Source organism: Thermobia domestica, chromosome 9 (genome assembly GCF_964235325.1).
Source record: "Thermobia domestica chromosome 9, izTheDome1.hap1.1, whole genome shotgun sequence".
Taxonomy (NCBI): domain Eukaryota; kingdom Metazoa; phylum Arthropoda; class Insecta; order Zygentoma; family Lepismatidae; genus Thermobia; species Thermobia domestica.
The window spans coordinates 145,443,104-145,463,117 of NC_137462.1; the positions used below are offsets into that span (position 1 = coordinate 145,443,104).

Consider the following 20,014-nt stretch of genomic DNA (forward strand, 5'->3'; position numbering starts at 1 on the left):
ACTGAAAAGTTGAAAAACGAGGAAGTAAGAAATCCTTTCGTTGAAAAATTCGAAGAAAAATATTCAAACGAGGAAAGGATAGGCGCACGTAGTAACACACGGTGGGAACATATTAAAGTTTGCTTACAGCAGGCTGCAGAGAAGCAGTAGGTTACCACGAACACAAAACTGCCAAGAAATCATGGGTTATAGAGCAGATATTGCAGAAAATGAGGGAAAGGAAGACGTGGAAAAAGGTTGGTACAGAAGAGGGCAGAAAGATGTATAGAAAGTTAAATAATGAATTACGAAGGGAAACAGACGGAGCTAGGGAAGAGTTTTACAAAAGAAAATGCGAGGACATAGAAGAATTAAAAAGAGTTGGAAAATATGAGGAAATGTACAAGGAGGTGAAATCTAGGAAACAAACGGGTATTACAATGGCAGTAGAAAATAAGAATGAAAAGGTAGTTAACGAAAGAAATGAGGTGGAAGGAGGAAAGAATATGTTGAAGACTTATATGAGAGTAGGGATAGACCGTGTAGCCTAAATGTTGAAGTAGAAAATGAAGTAAGAGAGAATGATAAAGGGTTTAGTATTCTTCGGGATGAGTTTGAAAAGGCTATATCCAAGATTACGAATGGAAAGACAACCGGGATAGATAATATACCAAACGAATTCATTAAAAATATGGAAGACAAGGGCAAGAAAGAATTGTTCCGACTATGCGATGAAATATATGAAACTAGAGAATGACCATATGACTTCCTGAAGACGATCATGATACCGATGGCTAAGAAATCGAACCTAAAGAGATATGAGGACTATAGAACTATTAGTCCCATATCCCATACAGCTAAAATTCTTCTACGAATACTGAACACAAGGTTACATGGAAGAACAAATGAAGAAGTTGAGGAGGAGCAGTTCGGGTTCAGGAGAGGTAAGGGCACAAGATATACTATTGGTAAGGGCGATCGGTGAAAGATTTATAGAAAAGGGGAAAGAGGTGTGTGTTGTATTTCTTGATCTAGAAAAGGCTTCTGACCGCGTGAGTTGGGAATTGTTGTTGGGAGTTCAAAAGAAGATTGGGTTGGAATAAAAAGATCGAAGACTCATAAGAAACATATATATGAATCAACAAGTAAGTGTTAGGATAGGGGAAGAACTGACAAAGGAGAGTGCAATTAGAAGGGGAGTTCGACAAGGATGCTGTCTCCCTCATTTGTTTTCGAAATATGAACAAAATCGAATGAGTACTTTTTCTTTTTTGGAGAAAATTGTCCGTAAAATCCCCACCCTAAAAGTAAACTACCACTTCTATATTTTATTATTATTAATCTTTTCTCAAAAATAATTTATTACCTGACCAGCGAACGAGTGCAGGCGGCCGGTTTTGGAACTAAAAGCAGTGTTTCTAACCGGATTACTTGTAATCAATCTATCACGGTTCTTTTTATCCTGTTCGCAATAAACCACTTCACGCATATGCTTAAGTCAGGGGCGATCGGGGCGATTTCCCCCCTCAGAATGGGGATTTTTTTATTTTAAAAACAAAACCTAAGAATTTTCATCTTTGTATTATTTAAATGTAAAATAAAGCCTAAAATAGGTAGGCTTTACTTCTTTTTGTTTTACGTTGCAGAAGTCAAATAAAGCAATAAATTGCAAGAAATTACTTACATTGGCGTTCTTGCTCAAAAAATGTACATCTTCGAAATCGCAGGTGGTCATTTCTGTTCTAGAAGTTGCAGACAATAGCTACTTCTCCTTTTCTAAAGTTGTTTTACTTTTTTTCTTTTTTTGCAATACACTCTTGCCTTGATTTGACTTCGAACGACCGCCCCCCAAACATTCAGCCTGGATCCGCCCCTGGCTCAAGTTAAGACAGACAGTTTCAAAAGTTATTGAAGTTATTTGCAGAACATCTTAAGTAACAAGCAATATATATATATATATATATATATATATATATATATATATATATATATATATATATATATATATATATATATATATATATATATATATATATATATATATAGAGAGAGAGAGAGAGAGAGAGAGAGAGAGATGCAAAAAAAGCCGGCTTTGTTGGGAAAAAAAACGAGAATTTTGGAAATTTTGGCTTTTTTCATTTTCATGATTTTTCTGTTTAAATAGCTTTCTTATAGTATACTCTAAAGTTAAATAAGATTTCATGACCTGAATGCCATATTTCGCTCTGGAATTCACTATAATGATGGATGGAGCACATGGTTTATGAATTAAAGTAAACATAAAGTACGTAGTATTTGAGGGCAATTTTAGAAGCTATTTAACCTTATTTTAACTTTTGAATTATCGACATTTTTTCTTCTCTAGATCATTTCTTTTTAGTCATCCGCGTTTCACTTCTTAGAGCTTAGTACTCTAAAGTTCATTCAACGAACCTTCTGATCCTGATGTAAACATTGTAGAATGGTATTACTCCGCCAGTCATCGGATGATTGGCTATCGGTCACCGCTTCTTTCGAGAAGCACGTGCTTGTAACCTGTCGGCGTTTTGCATATTCCCCGCACGGAGCCATATTGTAAGCTGTGATTCGCGCATAAGGTGAGCCAAACCCAGTTTCTACGCATGCGTATTCTCTTTTATTGCATTAATTCAATTTAGTTCTTACATACAATGTTGTTTCTGTTATTTAACTGTAAGGAAATTGCATTTCTGATAATGTGCCTTATAAGCAACAAAAACATTGAAAAACAGCTTACTTGACAATGGACTATTTTCTTCTGCCGCATGGATGCGGCAAGGCTCTTTAACCAATAAAATTAAACAATCACCACGTGTATTTGTTTACATGAGGTACTGAACGTTCCTTGAATGAACTATAGCTTCTAGTACATAATTAAACTTATGTTTTTCAATATATCCATCAGAGCGTACGTTTTTCTATATGTCTGTCAGAGCGTACTTCCACATTTCCGTTATACTGTAGCTGTGCAATGATTTAACAATAATCTTCCTGACACAAGCTTGAATACCATTTGGTAGAAATATTCAGTATCGGATTTAGAAAAATATTTGGGAGGGGTTTTTCTGAATAATGTTTGTTTTTTTCTAAAAATTCCTAACTTTTATTTAAGAGGAGCTTAAGTTTATGAATACAGGCATAACAAATATTTCGTTTCGTTTGTATATTGAGCTATAATCCACCAGATACTACCTTGAAGACCATTTTATACTGATAATCAGTGGCAGATTTAGAAAAGTATTTTGGGAGGGGCTTTTCTTATTAATGCTTAGTTTTTCTAAAAATTCCTTTTTTTTTTTATTTGAAGACAGATTGAAGTTTATGAGTAAAGGCAAAACTAATATTTAGTTTGTTTTAGAAATTCCCTAATTTCGGGGTAGAGTCTTCAATCCGAAAGACATCCCCACCCTAACCCTCTTCGCAAACCCATCACTGCTGGTAATTAATAATAACAAAGATTTAAAAACGATTAGAAAGTAAGTCGACCAGGACACACAGTACACGCACTATCTCTACATTCACAGATAGAATTAAGAAAAACTTTTGTCAAAATGGTCGAATGCGGGGTTGAATCCCGGACTTCACGTTAGAAGCGCGAATGCTAACCACTCACTCATGTTTGTTGTGCTTAACTTAAATGTATTCTCTCTCTCTCTCTCTTTCTCTGTGGACACAAAAGCTCTCCATTGGTTCTGTCCTTATCCAATTCAATCCAGTTTCTACTCTGTATTCCTATTTCTGCTTATCCATCCTTCTGCTTTATTATTGTCCTCCCATCTGGTCCTAGGTTTTCCTAATGGACGTTTCCCGATTGGATTTTCAGTTAAAAATTTGAAAGCGTTCCTACTTTCTTCCATTCTGGCTACATGACCTGCTCACCTGAGCCTCCTAGACTTGATGACTCTAACGACGTTTGGTAAACCGTATAAATTATGTAGTTCCTCCTTATGAAGTTTCCGCCATCCCCGGTACTCTTGGGTCCAAATATTCGTCTCAGAATTTTATTCTCAAATAATTTCAGTCTGCGTTCTTCCCTCAGCGTAAGCGACCATGTTTCACAACCATAAAGCATAACAGGCATGATTATCATTTTATATATTTTAAGGTTTAAATTCCTTGACAGAATTCGCGACGACAAAATATTTTGAACTGAATAATAACAAGAATTTCCTGATTTTAGTCGACATTTAATTTCTTTGTGGGTATGATTTTGGTCTGGTAATACTGATCCAAGATATTTGAAAGTATCCACTGTGTCGAAAGTATTAATTGATATTTTAACGCATTCATTATTTGCCGTAACTTCCTTGTGAACTTCCTTGTATTTAGATTTCTCTGCATTTACTCATGTCCCTGCAAGCGTTTACTAAGGCCGCTGCATTTCTTTCGATCGTTCTATCAGATTTACATCATCAGCATACACCATAACCTGGTGAATACCATTCAATTCTAGGCCCTGGTTCCTATCTTTGTTTTTTCTTATAGCGTACTCCGCAACAAAGCTGAATAATAACGGCTATAACGCATATCCTTGTTTCAGGCCAATCTCGACATGGAAGCTCGCATTTTTCTACTCGGACTTTACTCTGGAATTCATTTAAACACTTAATAAATCTAGCTTTTTCGGTATTCCAAATTCTGCAAGAATGTTATACAATGTTTCCCTCCTTGCCGAGTTGTAAGCCTTTCTAAAATCAATAAACAGTTGATGTACTGGGTAATATATGCCCATTTCTTTTCGAGTATTTGTCGAATGGTAAATATCTGGTCGATTTCGACTAAATTCACACTGATAATCTCCAATAATTTCATCTGCGTATGGGGTCAATCTTATTAATAGAATGTTAAGAGAAATGCCTCGATAATTATTACAATCAAATTTGTCGTCTTTCTTGTGAATTGGAAGAGTGATTGATTCTTCCACTCTTTTTAAATGTATTCCATAGTTTTTCTTTTATATATATATATAAAGTTTCGTAACTATATGTTGAATTTTCTTGTTAAAAATTCAGAAACCTTCAGCATTGGGTAAACCGTGATGGTGGTTATATATTCTACAGCCTAGGAAACCATACGCTCAGATGAATCATCTATTACGTATATGATCCATGAACAGAAAATTCGATACTTTCCCGATTCTGAACAAGCTTAAGGAACAGTCAGTGCATTACAGAATTTGGAGCATTACCGATTTTGCACATCCGAAGCACCTGATAGGTGGTAACATTATTACGTATGTGATCAATCAGTGAAAAAATTGTTCAAAATATTCATACAATGTATATAAAAGTTAAAATTTACCTAAAAAATTTCAAGAATGTACAGAACCACCCGAAACGAAGCTCTAGATGTGCAGATTTCTCTCATGTTTTTCTTTATTTTGCTTCAAAAACAGGGTGTGTGATATTTTGAAGTAAAAATACTACATACAATTTTGCTAGTTATTTGTGTATCATTTTTAAAGTACTTATTGTATATGAGGTTAAAATATTATTACATATATGGGTTAATCCTTTGGAATTCATAATGTAAATGTTAAGAATTTTAAAAAAAAATCTTTTTGAAATTCATGGTTTATTTTCAAGGTTTTATATTATTATCTGCATCAACCACTATTTAAATGGCTTTTTTTGTTGTAGAGAAGCGAAACAAAGTCTGCTTTATCAGTTTAAAGCAAAATTTTCAAAAAAAGCTCAAAATTTCCCAAGCAAAACAGAAAAAACCGATCCGGTTTTTTTCCGAGCCCTTGCATCTCTCTCTCTCTCTCTCTCTCTCTCTCTCTCTCTCTCTATATATATATATATATATATATATATATATATATATATATATATATACCCTCCATATTAACTTGCGAACAAACTAGCAAGCAGCGTTTTACAGGCTGCTCCTGTTTTATAATGACATCGAATAAAATGCAATCAATTTTTATACAACCTGCTTAATACACGGTAGAAGCTCACTGAATTGTCAATTGTGCTATGTTGTTCTTAAATTGGTAATTTCCATTCATATATCACTATTCACAATACATCTGCATTAATGCAGGAATGGTTCACTACAACCACATAACTTACAGCGTTCTTTATTAAGCGGAAAGAGATTTGGCTATGCATAACATTCAAACTGCAGCTTTTAAAAACCGTTAAATACACTTCATAGTTAAACTCTCCGCTCCCCTGTCCCACCGCGCTTGCCAAGAAACTGATGTAAACACAACAGCAGCGCCATCCTCCCAAAACCGCACTGCTATCCTGGTCAGATAATATACTATATTACTGATGAAATAATAATCTGTGAAAAATAAACAAAAAAATAGAGCCATTTTCAAGGAAATTTAATTTTCACTTTTATTCTCCAATAAAGAAAAAAGAAAGAAAACCTTTTTTCTTTTAGAGTAGGAAGAAAATCCGAAAATTCATCATCTCACCACCGTTAAAGCTTCCCTTGGGAAATCTTTATAAATACCGTAAGTTTGAAATTTTGTTCGGGTAAGTTAAATTATATGTACTCTAGGCGCGTGTACGTACATCGGGTCGAAATGATGAACAGATTGAAAACTTCATAAGATAATTGATTATTGATATAATAAACTAGCAGAATACCCGTTATTCGCACGGGGATAATACGTTTCATTATGTACAAAAAGTACTGAATTTAGATTTAAACGGCATCAGAAGTGTCACAATTCATTTCAGCGACCCCGCAAACTATGGATTCGATACTAATGTAGGTCATTGTATATATATATAGGGCCTAGTGTGTGTGTGTGAGAGAGACGGATTTAGGGGGTGCAGAGGTGCATGTGCATCCCCTTCGTTGTAAATACACACTACCTAAAGTGGGAAGCTAACATTGAAAATAGCAATACTTTCCGAAAATTTCTGCTGTCATGTTCCCGTTTGGGCTTAAAACAACTAGAAGTTTTGCAAAATCGATAGTTTAAGTCAATTTTCTAAAAGTTGAAAGTAAAGGATTCACCGAGAACAGACACTTAGCATTTCCAGAGCATTTCCTCATTCACACCACAGATGCCTAAAGGCATTTTTAAAAAAAAATCCAATTTAATTCAAATGTACTGGTAGTAATTGGTGCACTCCCCCTCACAAAATCCTGGATCCGACCCTTTATATATATATATATATATCCTCCCCCTCCCCCAAGTTGCGGAACTGAATTTGGATTTAACCGTCATTGCAAGTGTTAAGTGTTCTTCTCAGCGACCCCGAAAACTATATATTCGAGATTAATATCGATCATTTTCGATCATTTTTAAATATATCCACCGTCCCCTTCCCCAAAGTTCCACCGTCAAAGTGAAATGATAAGAATCATCCTAGGCCCAAGCCTCACCTATGTTGAAAATAAATCGAGATCGGTCGGGTGATTCAAGAGGTACGTAGTCATAAACATAGTGACTTTCATTTTTAGATATAGAGTACAGTATCGCTTCTGCAAAGAATTGTTTAGCTGACGCCAGCTTCATTTAAAGATATCTCATCATGCAACTTCTTTTCTTTTTTTAAAAAAAATAAACAAAAACGTTGTGTACTGTACAAAAAAAATTCAAAGAGAAGAAATTAACGATCCAACTTCATGTCTTGTACACTTCTATCTGCAAGGTAGTTATGCATGTATCACAATCCTCCGCTATCTTCCCCATTTCCAAACGTATTCACACTTTTTATATCACAAAATAACGAAGCGAGGAAATAAGCGAAGGGTGAGTGGTGTAGGTAATAGAAATTAATTAGAGCAAAATAATGGACGCTCTCTTGTTGCTTCCGTCCCTCCGTATACATATCTAAACTTTACCCCAGGGACTATAAACGAGGAATTATTATAAACGACCGGATTTCCTCAGGGGACATAGAATGTAATATTTAAAAAAAAAAAAGGAAAGAAACGCTCTATCTCCCCTTTGCTTTAGCATGTATTCCACTCTGGCATTTAGGTCTGGGCTCATTATAATCCGTAGGAAATGAGAAGAGGGTTTAAGAGCAAAATTTACTGCAAATGAAAGCGATCCTTTTTTGAGTCTAACGTAAGTAGTTTAGTTTTTTGCAAAATGAATGAATGGAAGAAACGTTACAAAATCTATGTTCAATAATTCTTTCCTCCTTCCTTTACAAATTTAAACATACACAGAGAGTAACAGTTATTGATTTTAATTTTACTACTAATGAGAATGAAGTTACATAGGAAAGTGTCGAGTATGCTTAAGTGACAAGTGGTATGCGTATATATGTTAGCAATGGCTGGGTCATTGTTCGGAATATGAATGTCATTGTTCGCAGAGCACAAATAACAGCAGGTACGATCTATCAGTTTAACAGTCTATATTTATCATACAGTTAATCTTTACTAATAATAAATAATGTGTCTGTCTGTCATTAGTTTTCACGGCAGGCCCGTAGCCAGCCCAAAAATTTAGGGGGGGGCGGTAGAAGTTAGGGGGGCCCGACCCAATCATATTATACTTCATCACCATATTATAGTTCCTTTGCAAGCCTACCGTGAAACTTTTAGAGGGTCAGCCAAAGTTATGGGGGGCCCGGCCCCCCTAGCCCCCCGTGGATACGGGCCTGTTTCACGGTGATCACGATGGCTCAGTGATAAAACGCTTACCTCTGATATGTAGGGCCTTCTGGCTTGATTCCCAGGTAAATAAGTTTATAGTGGACAATATCGTATCCGTGGGGTTTCTCGGGGAACTCCCGTTTCCTCCCACAATCTCTTTACACCAATTCTTCCGTCATCATTCACTTGCCTTCATCATCACTCGTCTACCTTAGCCTAAACGGTATAATCGTGAAACATTAAACTCAAACATTTCATTTTCATCTTTATCAACTTTTCACTTAGAAAGGAGTGGCCTAGAGCCACCAAATTTAGTATACGGATACTTCATCAAATCTAATTCTGAACGAAGGCTTTTAAAAAAAATCTACACGAAGTGCCCGTAGAGCGATGTACACTCATGTCCAAAATGATTGTCGCATATCTATAACTGTCTTCTTGCAAGAATATAATATGATAATGGTTTTGCAGGGTCCTTTTAATACTGATACTACGTGTATAATCGGAAAATGTATATTTGTGTATAAATTAATATATGTATATAAAATTAATATCTTGAGAGACAATATAATTTTCTAAACCTAGAAAATAATATTCCAGAGAGTACGAAAAATAGTTTTTAAAGGGATAATAAAATAAATACACACGAAACTACCGATTCAGTATGTTAAGAATATTAAAATGATTCGTAACTTCGAAGATATATTTATAGGAACATGTGAATACCCTTCGAGTATGCACTAACATTCAAAATATGCATATTATTCATTTTGCTTTTAATCCAGGATCCAACGTGGTACCAAGCAGGATATGACCACATATCATACAATTCTATTGAGTAAGACATTTCATATCACGTAAAATGGTTACTTCGTGCGATTAGAGTACTCACAAGTTTCATTTCGTTGTCGATATCAACAGTGTCATCTCCTTAAACTTGATTTATCACCTCAAACGTAACGCAGAAGAATGTTACTGATGGGTTTTATTTTCAGTAATATAGCCCTTTCTTTATCTTTGTGCTGTAAAGGCTTGAAGAAAATAGACCAACCATCCTTCACATTTAAGAAAATCCCTTTTGTGTCATAAGATTTAGACTTTTGGTGGGTAGAAAATCAAATGAAAAATAAGGTAATATATATTGATTTGCATAAGAACGATAGAAAGTAGGACTGTATAAGAGAATGCGTATACATTATTACCGGTATATGTGAACTGAAATGTGTATTAGAATCAAGGTTACCAAATTTCACGAAGTAGAAAAGACGAAATGTGACAAAATACATTAATTTATTTGCAAAATGTGAACAAGATATAAACACTATTTCTTCTTTTAAATATTTTCTTTACTGCGTGACCCAAATTTAAATAAATGTCCATTTCAATTCTACGCATCCACTGATGTTATTGCTGGGCAAATTATAGATTTATCTTTCCTGGGCAATATTCGCAGACGATCACTTTTCGAAGTTGCGTTCAACTATTATACATTTCGTTTGGGGCTAATTGATACAAATATTTGCAAGAATCGAAATGGAACTATGTTTTTATTTCATCTTTCATTTCTTGAATTATCAGAAAACCCTAACAATTTCATTGTGATACTTCACTCTCCTCTTAATTTTGGTTGTAGGGATTCTGTTTATGTACTTTGAACTTAGAATCATTCAAGGTGTGTATATATTCATTTTTATTGCGACATTCTGCATTTTGACAGAAAGCAGAAAAATGTTTCACTAACTGTATTTTCTTTCTCTTTTTTTCAGGGAATTCCTCAAGGTTCATGCCTAAAGGTAGGTAAACCTACTGTGTACAGGTGAACATGTTATAACTGTTTTAAAACAATCGAGTAATTGAATGCAATAATTGAATTGAAATATCTAAAAATAAAATAAAAAATAGATATTTCCGACATCTTTTATATATATTGTAATATCTCCTCCTTTAAATGCCAAAGAGCAATAACAACAAGCAAACGACCCTTTAATATTAACATCATCACCACGTCACCCAAAGATAGCCTACACCAGCGCTACCCACAAAAAGTTAAAGACGCTCAAATTTTTAAAGATAAAAACCCTGCAGCCAGGGGCGGATCCAGGATGGACTTCTGGGGGAAGCGGTGGGTTGTAATACTGCTACTTAGAGCCATTTTTAAGAGCTCCAAACTCTGGGATGGGTTTTATTTATATATAAAATAAGAAAGTTCCTTCTTCTGTGGAGGGCAATTGCCCCGATCGCCCCCTCTGGATCCGCCTCTGGCTGCAGCACACGTACCAGCATCAGTTTGCTGTGGAACTAGTTATCCTTACCTTCTTTTTAGTTCCCTTAAACTAAAAGGAAACCTTTATTCTCTTTGGACTCCTGTGGGCTAAATAAATAAATAAATAAATAAAAATAAAAAATAATATCCTCTTGGTTGGTGTAAACTAAAAAATTACTTCTAACCATACTCTAAGCTGCTGTGGGCTCAGAGTATTGCGTTTCAGCTGCTGTGGCTAAACTTTTTTGGCTGCTATGGGGTAAAGAAAGCTCCCTTACAAATACTCATTACACAGCATGTCATACTAAATTAAGAGACGTATGTAATTTTTTAAATATTAATTCTAAAGTAAATTATAATCTTATAAACTTTGATAATTTTATAATAAAAAGGTAAGGGAAAACAAAACTCCGTGTACATTCATCTCTACCTTGAAGAGCATTACGATATTGTTCAATTTCACTTTATTTTTTTACTGTAAAAGTTTTGTGGAAAATTTGGCGCCGTTGCTTACTTTTTAAAGAACCTCATTACAAATCTAAACACCAAATAAGAATGTGGGAAGGAAATTATTAAGAATTCTACTTGTCGGAACAGCCCAAGATTATATTTTATAATAATTAATATATCTAAGAAAATGCCTGAAATGTCTCCTCGAAACTTACCTTCTTTCTTTTAGAAAAAAAAGTCTCAGGTTTTAGAAAGACACTTTAAAAAATAAAAAAAATAAAAGAACTGTCGTTGTTAAGCATTTTTCTTAATCGTATTTCCATTTCTGAATACCGAACCACTTTTTAGTGTTTCGTCAAGGAAAAATACTTGGTGAAAAAATTACACAGAAAATGCTTTAAAAAAATAATTTATAATCACGGAATAAATACTTCAAGATATCTAAGATGAAGCAATACGCCTCTTGCATAAGAAATAGAGAGCGTGTGTCAAAAGTTCGAGCCCATATTTCAACTTCATGACCAGTCAAGATGCAGAAAAATGGAAGGAGAAGAAAGTAGTTGGAAATAGGCACTTTTAGAGCTAAAATGGTAGTATTTTGCGAATCACATCTGTCCTTTGTTCTCTATTTTGGTAAGGTATCCCATGTTAAGTGAAAACAACAACAGGCTCCAAGTTCGACAGGCTGTTCGCTTGGGAGCTTACCAACTTATCAACACAACATTGTTGGGGAACGGATTTGAGATATTCTAGTGAGATTTACGTTTCCCGTGTCATGTTTCCTTACTATTACGTTCCATTGAAACAGCCTACTAAACTGGAGGGCGTCATACCAGTGTGGAGCTGATGCGTTGAGGAAAAAAAAAAAATCCCATCATTTTAGATTGAAAACCATCTATTTCCAACAACCTTCCTTCGATACACATAGTATATGTAGTGCATAGTTCTAGTTGGGAACCTTTTGAGAAAGAGATATTTATTTCGGACAACAAGAAGATTGAAAGATCACAACAAATTAGATCGTAAGGGGTGTTAAAAGTAACAACAATTTAGATTTGATTGAATGAAGCAGAAGATGATGTATTGGAGATTAATTCCCAATAACGTACATAAGAATTTTTAAAGTGAAATGTCACACTGAAAGTGTGAAGAAAGATATCGTACATAGAGAAAAATCTATGTAGTGTACGTAAAAACGTAAATTACATGCGTAAATCCTGTAGTTTTTGGACTTAAAGTACGAACCCTGCAGCAAACGTATAACTGAGTATGTTTTAAAATACTTTCCGTATAAGTGATCCATCTATACGTATTTTCCGTATGAAATAAATAACTGAATATCGCTAGTAAGGATCTCACATACAGATGGACGTATATAACATATAGCTGTCGTATGTAACATACGTATACGTATGTAATATACGCAGAAGACTATTAGATATCAGACATCCTGCAGGGGTATGATGTAACATCTAAACGCAAAAAAGGCAATACGTATGTAGCACATGGATAACGTATTTCCGTATAGATTTTCGTAGTAAACATATGGGTGCCGTATATTTGGACAATATACCGCTGTCCGGATAACGGATTTTTCTCAGTGTAGAAAACATTTTACCACACGTATAGTGCGTAACTGTTAGGAATATGTGTGGACTGTTCGAAGTATTTTCTATACGTGTCACTATTAGAAGTATATGTGTCACTGTTAAAAGTATACGTGTCACTATTAGGAGTATCTGTGACACTGTTAGGAGAAATCAAACAACAGTAGATTTAATCTGCTATTCATCTGCTATTTAACAAATGCAATAAATAAATAAATAAATAAATAAATGAGTGGAACACATTATTATCTCTATAGTCTTCAAATACACTCTACATAAATTAGTCAGGTTTTTCGTTCAGCAAGTCACTATCACACTTCAGGTGTCTCCATAACTGATAGTTCATAGTTGATTGAGATTTCGCTTTTTCTTTACATCAGCATTGCAATCTTAACAAAAAAGGAGAAATCACTACAGCGTTTAGTTTTATTCCGAGAGTATATGCGTATGTATTAACTTCATGAACAGGATTCAATTATATTCAATTTTATACTGACCATAAAGTGTGCTGAGCTAACTGAACTATTAACGTACATGCATCATGATTAAATTAAATGAAATCTTTCAGTTTTACGTCTCATATTTAAGGTGGGTAGGCTAAAGGAGACAGTGGTGATGATAAATGAATGAAATGGTGGAATAAAGAAAGTGGAAGTAAACGGGAGAACTCCTACAAACCTCAAGTACACGGTGTTTGTCCACCACGAAGCCCACTTGGCTCGAGCTAGGAACGAACTACGAACCCCAAGCACTAGGAGTGAACGCTCCACAACTGAGCCACTGCGGCCCCCAGTATCATGATTAAAAGCATTATTAGACATAGTAATAAGTTCCGAACTTATTCTTAAAACAAAATAAAAGCATTACAGTTTATGAAGAGTTTTAACCGACCAGAGACTTGTAATTCTAGGGGTTCTCCCGTTTCCTCCCAATTTCACTATTCCACCCAGTGGCGTAGCACACTTTTGCGGGTCCCCCCCCCCCCGCAAAGTAGAGAGAAGGGGCCCTAGTTGTAAAGCCTATAGAAGTAAGGTTGAAGTTCTACTTCTTTAAATCTTTAATCATCGCAAGACTTCGGGGCCCCCTATACGTCGGGGCCCTCCCGCACTGCGAGGGTTGCGGGGGCAGCTGCTACGCCACTGATTCCACCATTATTATACATCTCATCATCACCATCGCCTTTAGCCTCAATGCATAATCGTGAGGCGTTAAGCTTTAAAAAGCAATTAACAAAAAGAAATTCATTTAAAAAAAAATAATAAATGAGCTATATAGTCAGCATGGTGGTACGGTTCAAATAGTTGAAAACTACCTTTCTGTTCTGAGTCTAACCCTAAATACTCAATGAAGCAGAATAAATAAATAAATAAATATTTTTAAAATATGTTAATTTAAGACAGTTGCGTCTACCATTTGACTGTATTCTGTGACCAATTTTAAAATAAAGTACAACACTGAAAATTTCATTAAATTACATATCAATATTCTCTGTTTAGAAATTGAATTTGTGCCATTATGCACCAATTATCAAAACTTATTGCTTTTAGCGGCCAGGCATAATTTCGCAGTATTTAGTACCATACTATTTGTGCATCAGAATTATGCACATGGCGGCCAACGTGTTATGCAAGTTATGCACGAAATTTTTCACTCTTATCGTAGTTAATATTTAAGAGAAGGATTTATTTTTCTAATTTTATGCTGCAACTGTTAAAAAAAATATGTGAAATTTAATATAATTTTCAGTGTATAAATCATACAAGTAGACTATATTAAATTACGGAACGAAAAACGGTTTTGAAAGAAGAGAAAATAGAAGGATTATATTAGGCATATGATTCAAAAACCATAATCTGCTTCCTTAACGAATTTGATCTTCTATCGATTTATTTTTCTAGTTTCTGGTTGACACTCACCAGACGAATTTCGAAATAATAAGTTAGCAATAACTGCAAGGAATTAATTCCACCTAACGTAATCACTTGATGATAATGTAATATCCTATTTAAATTTTGGTCTTAAATACGAGTAATTTTATTTTTTTTTTCCTGCAATTTTGGTGGAAATTATAGTCAGAAATTAATGTTCTGAAGAATAACACAATAAAATCAGTTCAAAATATGTATGGTATGTGCCATTTTAAGCATGCCTTTTCTTTTTAAGAGGGTTTCACGTTACGTTTTTTTCGCTGATATAATGTACGATGTAAACCTACAACTTAAATGTGGAACGGAAACCAAATTACTTTTCCCTATGAATATAATACATGCCTTCAACTGAAAACATGAGAACACTACCTCTTGTGCTCAGATATGATTTTGAGTCTTGAAGCCCAGAGAGGAAAGTTTATATCCATACAGGATAATTTCTAATGTTTTTTTATTATTATTATTATTTATTAACAAATATGTAGCTACAGATCCCATATCTATTTTATACTAGAAGCAATATAATTAAAGCGTAAAGTGGCTCAGTGGTAGAGCGATCATCTCTGGTGCGCGGAGTCCCTCGTTCGATCACAGTACGCGCCAAGTGGGCTTTGTGGTGAACAAACATTGTGCTTGTGGGTTTCTTTCGGGAATCTCCCGTTTCCTCCCACTTTATTCACTTCACCATTGCATTCATTTCTCATCATTACCGTTCCCTTTAGACTAGCCGCATTTCATTTCATTTTTTCTTTCTTTTTTTATGTAATTTTTGTTTCTCAGCCCATGATTCCCCGTATAAATAAACGAGCTAAAAAGGAAATGAAGCAGACATTCAACACCATTAATGTTTCCTTAGTAAAATAGTTTTTGACTGGTGTACTATTAAATCTTTTTCTCCAGACGTAAGTACATAGGAACTTATAATTTCACTCCAGGTGTATGTTGTATATGGTACTTTATTTCTCGGTAACTACTGAGCGGATCTGAACTAAATTTGATGGGCAAATTGTCTAAGGAATAAATATCTCTATACTTAATGACCGAGCTCGGCCAGTGACAGGCTCAGCTTGACAACAGAGACTGTGTTCCACAGCTTTGCATACCAGGAGCTTCTGAAATCGGTTTTCCTCGGCTTGATGGTTTCTATTAGTGTGTTTTAAATTGCCCACTTAATTAAAGCCGAAAGAAGTTCAGTATGCGTATGTTTCGTTATGTGTAATATACGTATATCCCTATATTACACTTAAGGAAATAGGGCATGTTGAAATTTGGCTTTTTTGCGAGTTTGGAATCCCTAACTCTGAAACTATGCACTTTTCGCCATAGGTCCATATGAACTTTTTCTCTTATTTTGATGTGAGGAATCAGCTCGTACAGTTTGTCGGTATAGTTCATTAACACCCTATAGTTCATTAACACCCTATATATATAAGTTCTATGAAAGTTAGCCATGTACGTACGCTTTTGTTCCTTCATTGTATTGTAGTCCTCAAAGCGGTATTACTGTCATAATTTAATCAACGAACACTGTTAGGAAGTTCATGTTTCCTTTTCGGAGAATTCACAGTGCCCTAGGAAGATATTAGCTAATGTCTCTTTGACACTGAACTCTGTGGGAAAGACACACAGATGAAAAAGAACCTCGACAATTCTATCAGACTGTGGCGTCCTCTGTCAAACTAGCCTCCGCCCTTACCATTCCGTAGCTCTTTCTCTCAATCTCTATTTTCCTCAAGGACAGGGAGAAAATTAATCACGCTTTTGAAATTAAATTAGATGCCGGTTGGTAGATGACGCTGAAAATCACATGAGCCAATGCAACGAATCATTTAAAATGAAATCTTGTGCAGGCGTTGAAAGATGTCATCTAGTAAATTAAGGAAAACGCAATTAGTAAAATGTTCAACAATGCTAAAGATGAGCAAGCAGTGGAGTGGGTGTTGAAGCACGGAAAGTTTAAAGGTTGGAGGCGGACTGTGTAATTAACTCTCATTTGTTTATTTGTATGAGTTTGGGAATGGGGACTTCTCATTAAGACCACTGCTAATATGTACGACGGAGTATGACGACTTGACATGTGACTTACGTTGTTTCTGTTTATAAACTAAAAGCATATTTCCTCGTTTTTTTAGTTTGATGCTTTCCAAACTATGTTTTGAAAGCTAGTTAGTGTTTTAGATCAGTCACTTCATCAGAAATTCAATCTTGTATGATATATTGCAGAGTTATGCATGCATATATAGGGTGTTTCAAAACAACGCCGACGTTTGGGAGGTGATTCCTGACACCAACATAAGACGAAAAGTATAGACCAACCTGGGTATACAAATGCTTCCTTTCGGAATTATAAGCTGCAGAAAACATGAAAAAATGAATTTTAAAGGTCCATAGCTCCAATATGGGACCTACCATAGTCGGATCAAGACTTCACTTAGGGAACTAATATTTGCGCTATCCAAAAAATCACATGTTTCAGAATCCTGCAATATTCACGTAACAATTTTTATAGAGGAAGTTTGGCTACGAGCATATAGTTTGAAGTACTCACCAACTACCTCTATAAAACTTGTTGCGGAAGTACCTCAGGAGTCTGAAACATGATATTTGGATAAGGACCATTATAGTTCCTAAATAAAGTATTGACCTGACTATTGTATGTCCTATAGTATTGGATCTATGGACCTTTAAAGTTCATTTTCTCATGTTTTCGGCAGCCTATAACTCCGAAAGGAGGCATTTATGCACCCTGGTTGGTTTGTACTTTTTGTCTTATCTTGGTGTCAGGAATCACCTCTCAAACGTTGTTGGTGTTGTTTTGAAACAGCCCTATATATATGCCCTTCGTGACCTCTGGAGATACCCAAAGTCCAACAAATGAGAAAATTAAAATGATATTATATATTTATTTATTTATTTACATTTTTCAACTACTGATGAATTCAGACTAGCTCACGCTGTGCCTCGTTGAAAAAATTTAATTTTGCTTAGTAACCTCATGTAAGAGTGGTGACAGATATTTTCAGAAACCTGACATTCAGAGATTTTTCATACACCTTCCGTCCGAATTTGAAAATTCTTCTGAAAAAAAAGAAGAAAGCAAATAAAGATTTCCAACACTTTCTTCTACACATAGCGCCAACCATATAATGACATTGGATGCCATTGGAGATGAATTAATGATAAGGCATGATTTATTATTATAAAAGGGATGATACTTTTTATGAAATGTAGACGCTTCAGTCTGTCAGTCACGCTTCTAATAGTTCACAATCAAACTAATATTTGTCGCCAGCAGCGCTACCTTATAATCAGGGGTAAAAGTGGATCTGAAAAGGTAGGGGGACTGTAGGTAGCGGTATGACGTCACGCCGTCCCAATGCCTATCTTTGCCCATTGTATTCTTTTTAGGAACTGGGAGGACGCCTTAGGTACTTTTTTGGAGGTGAGGGAACAGCGACCCCCGCGTCCCCCATCACTTTTACCCTTACTTTTAATAACACCAAGAAATGTCGCTAGGCTGTGAGTAGTTTGCATGTGAACTGAAGACTTGGGAAGATTACTAATATCTTTTTAATGTTAAAATGTGTACACAAAATTTGGGTCTTCTCTGTATATTCTGAACGAAAATATTGTTAATATGATTAAATACCGAAAGACTGAGAGCATTGCCAAAATATAATGTAGCCACGCCAAGCAAACAGACAAAAGTTACAAACAAAAGAATTGGAGCGTCTGATTTGGCAAAGTGAGCCAAGGTTTTCCTGAGAAAGAGGACGTAGAATTAAAAAAAAAAAAAAAAAATGGTGGTGAGAGTTAACTCTAACTTCACTCCAATAGTTCTTTGTCCTCCCTCTCCCCCTTTTCTCTTGATTTATGAGAGCAGGAAATTTTGGCACAATTTTTGGTTCAATTCTCAATGGTCTTTTCTTACTTCTCATCTCATCTCTCTGCCCTCTCTACCACTGATGCTGCTCGTTGATATCTCAACAACAAAGTAGAGCAAAGGACCTGATTTTCAATTGCAGAAACCAAAAAAAAAAAAAAAAAGTAGGTGCAATTTTTTTCAACAAGGTTGCCAGCAATAGTGAAGTTTATTGTATATTTTATTCCTCGGATCTTTAAATGGAAACTTTAAAAAATATTTAATAAATTAAATATTTCAGTTTAACGTCTCAGAATTATGCCCTTTAGGCTAAGGAAAGCGGATGATTAAGGAAAGTGAATGACGATGGAAGCATTAGTGGAATAATAATGTGGGAGAAAACGGGAATATCCCGAGAAAACCCACAGACATGATGTTGCCCGCCACAAACTTACCTGGCCGGGGATCGAACCAGGGACACCACACACCAAAAGTAGGCGCTCTACCGCAGAGCCACCATGCCACTCTCAAGATAATACGTGACACTGCCAAATCTTATGTATTATCAGTCAACAACTATCAAAGAAAAGTACTCAACTACCAGACGCGGCGTTAAACCAATCAGAAAACATTTTCTTCTAAGTAGACAGCTATTTTCGCCAATAATTTTTGGCGTTATTTCTCCACAATAAAAACAATTATTACGAGGGTCACTACGAAAATTTTGAGATGTGAAATAACTTACATACTTAAAATCAATTTAACACTTACATTTTCTCAAAGTATTCACCATTACACTGTACACACTTTTGCATCCTCGAAACCACTTTTGGAAGCAGTGTTGCCAGTCTTTTTCTTCAAGTTTTGAAAGTTCATTCTTGTAAGCCACTACAGCTTCTTCAGGGCTGCAAAATCTCTTCCCACGCATGCGATCTTTGATCCTGGGGAACAGAAAAAAATCACACGGGGCCAGGTCAGGGCTATACGGCGGATGAGTCAAATTTGACCTCCGTAGATTCTAAAAACTGAATTGTGATGTTGGCCGTGTTTGCGGACGCGTTGTCACGATGAAGCAGGATCCCACGCAATCCAGTTCTTGCACGCCGTTCCCGAAGCTTCTGGAACACTTTTGTTAGGCAAACAGTTGTGTACCACTGAGCAGTAACAGTCCTTTGTTCTTCAAGTGGAACAGTTGCAACATGGCCAGATTTGGAGAAGAAAATTGCGACCATCTTCTTCTCCACACTTCGCGGACGCTTCACTTTCGTGGATGGATTTTCGTCTGGAAAGATCCAAACTGTAGACTGGCGTTTATTTTCATAGTCAA

The 20,014-nt window shown here is 35.5% G+C and overlaps 1 protein-coding gene across 1 annotated transcript in view; it reads left to right on the top strand.

Moving 5' to 3' along the window:
* The window catches only part of Unc-76 (fasciculation and elongation protein Unc-76), a 624,125-nt gene that overhangs the window by 263,891 nt on the left and 340,220 nt on the right, over window positions 1-20,014 (top strand). The window contains exon 3 of the mRNA XM_081771974.1: window positions 10,344-10,370. The gene's annotated coding sequence lies outside the window, so the exon portion shown is untranslated. The remainder of the gene's footprint in view (window positions 1-10,343; window positions 10,371-20,014) is intronic.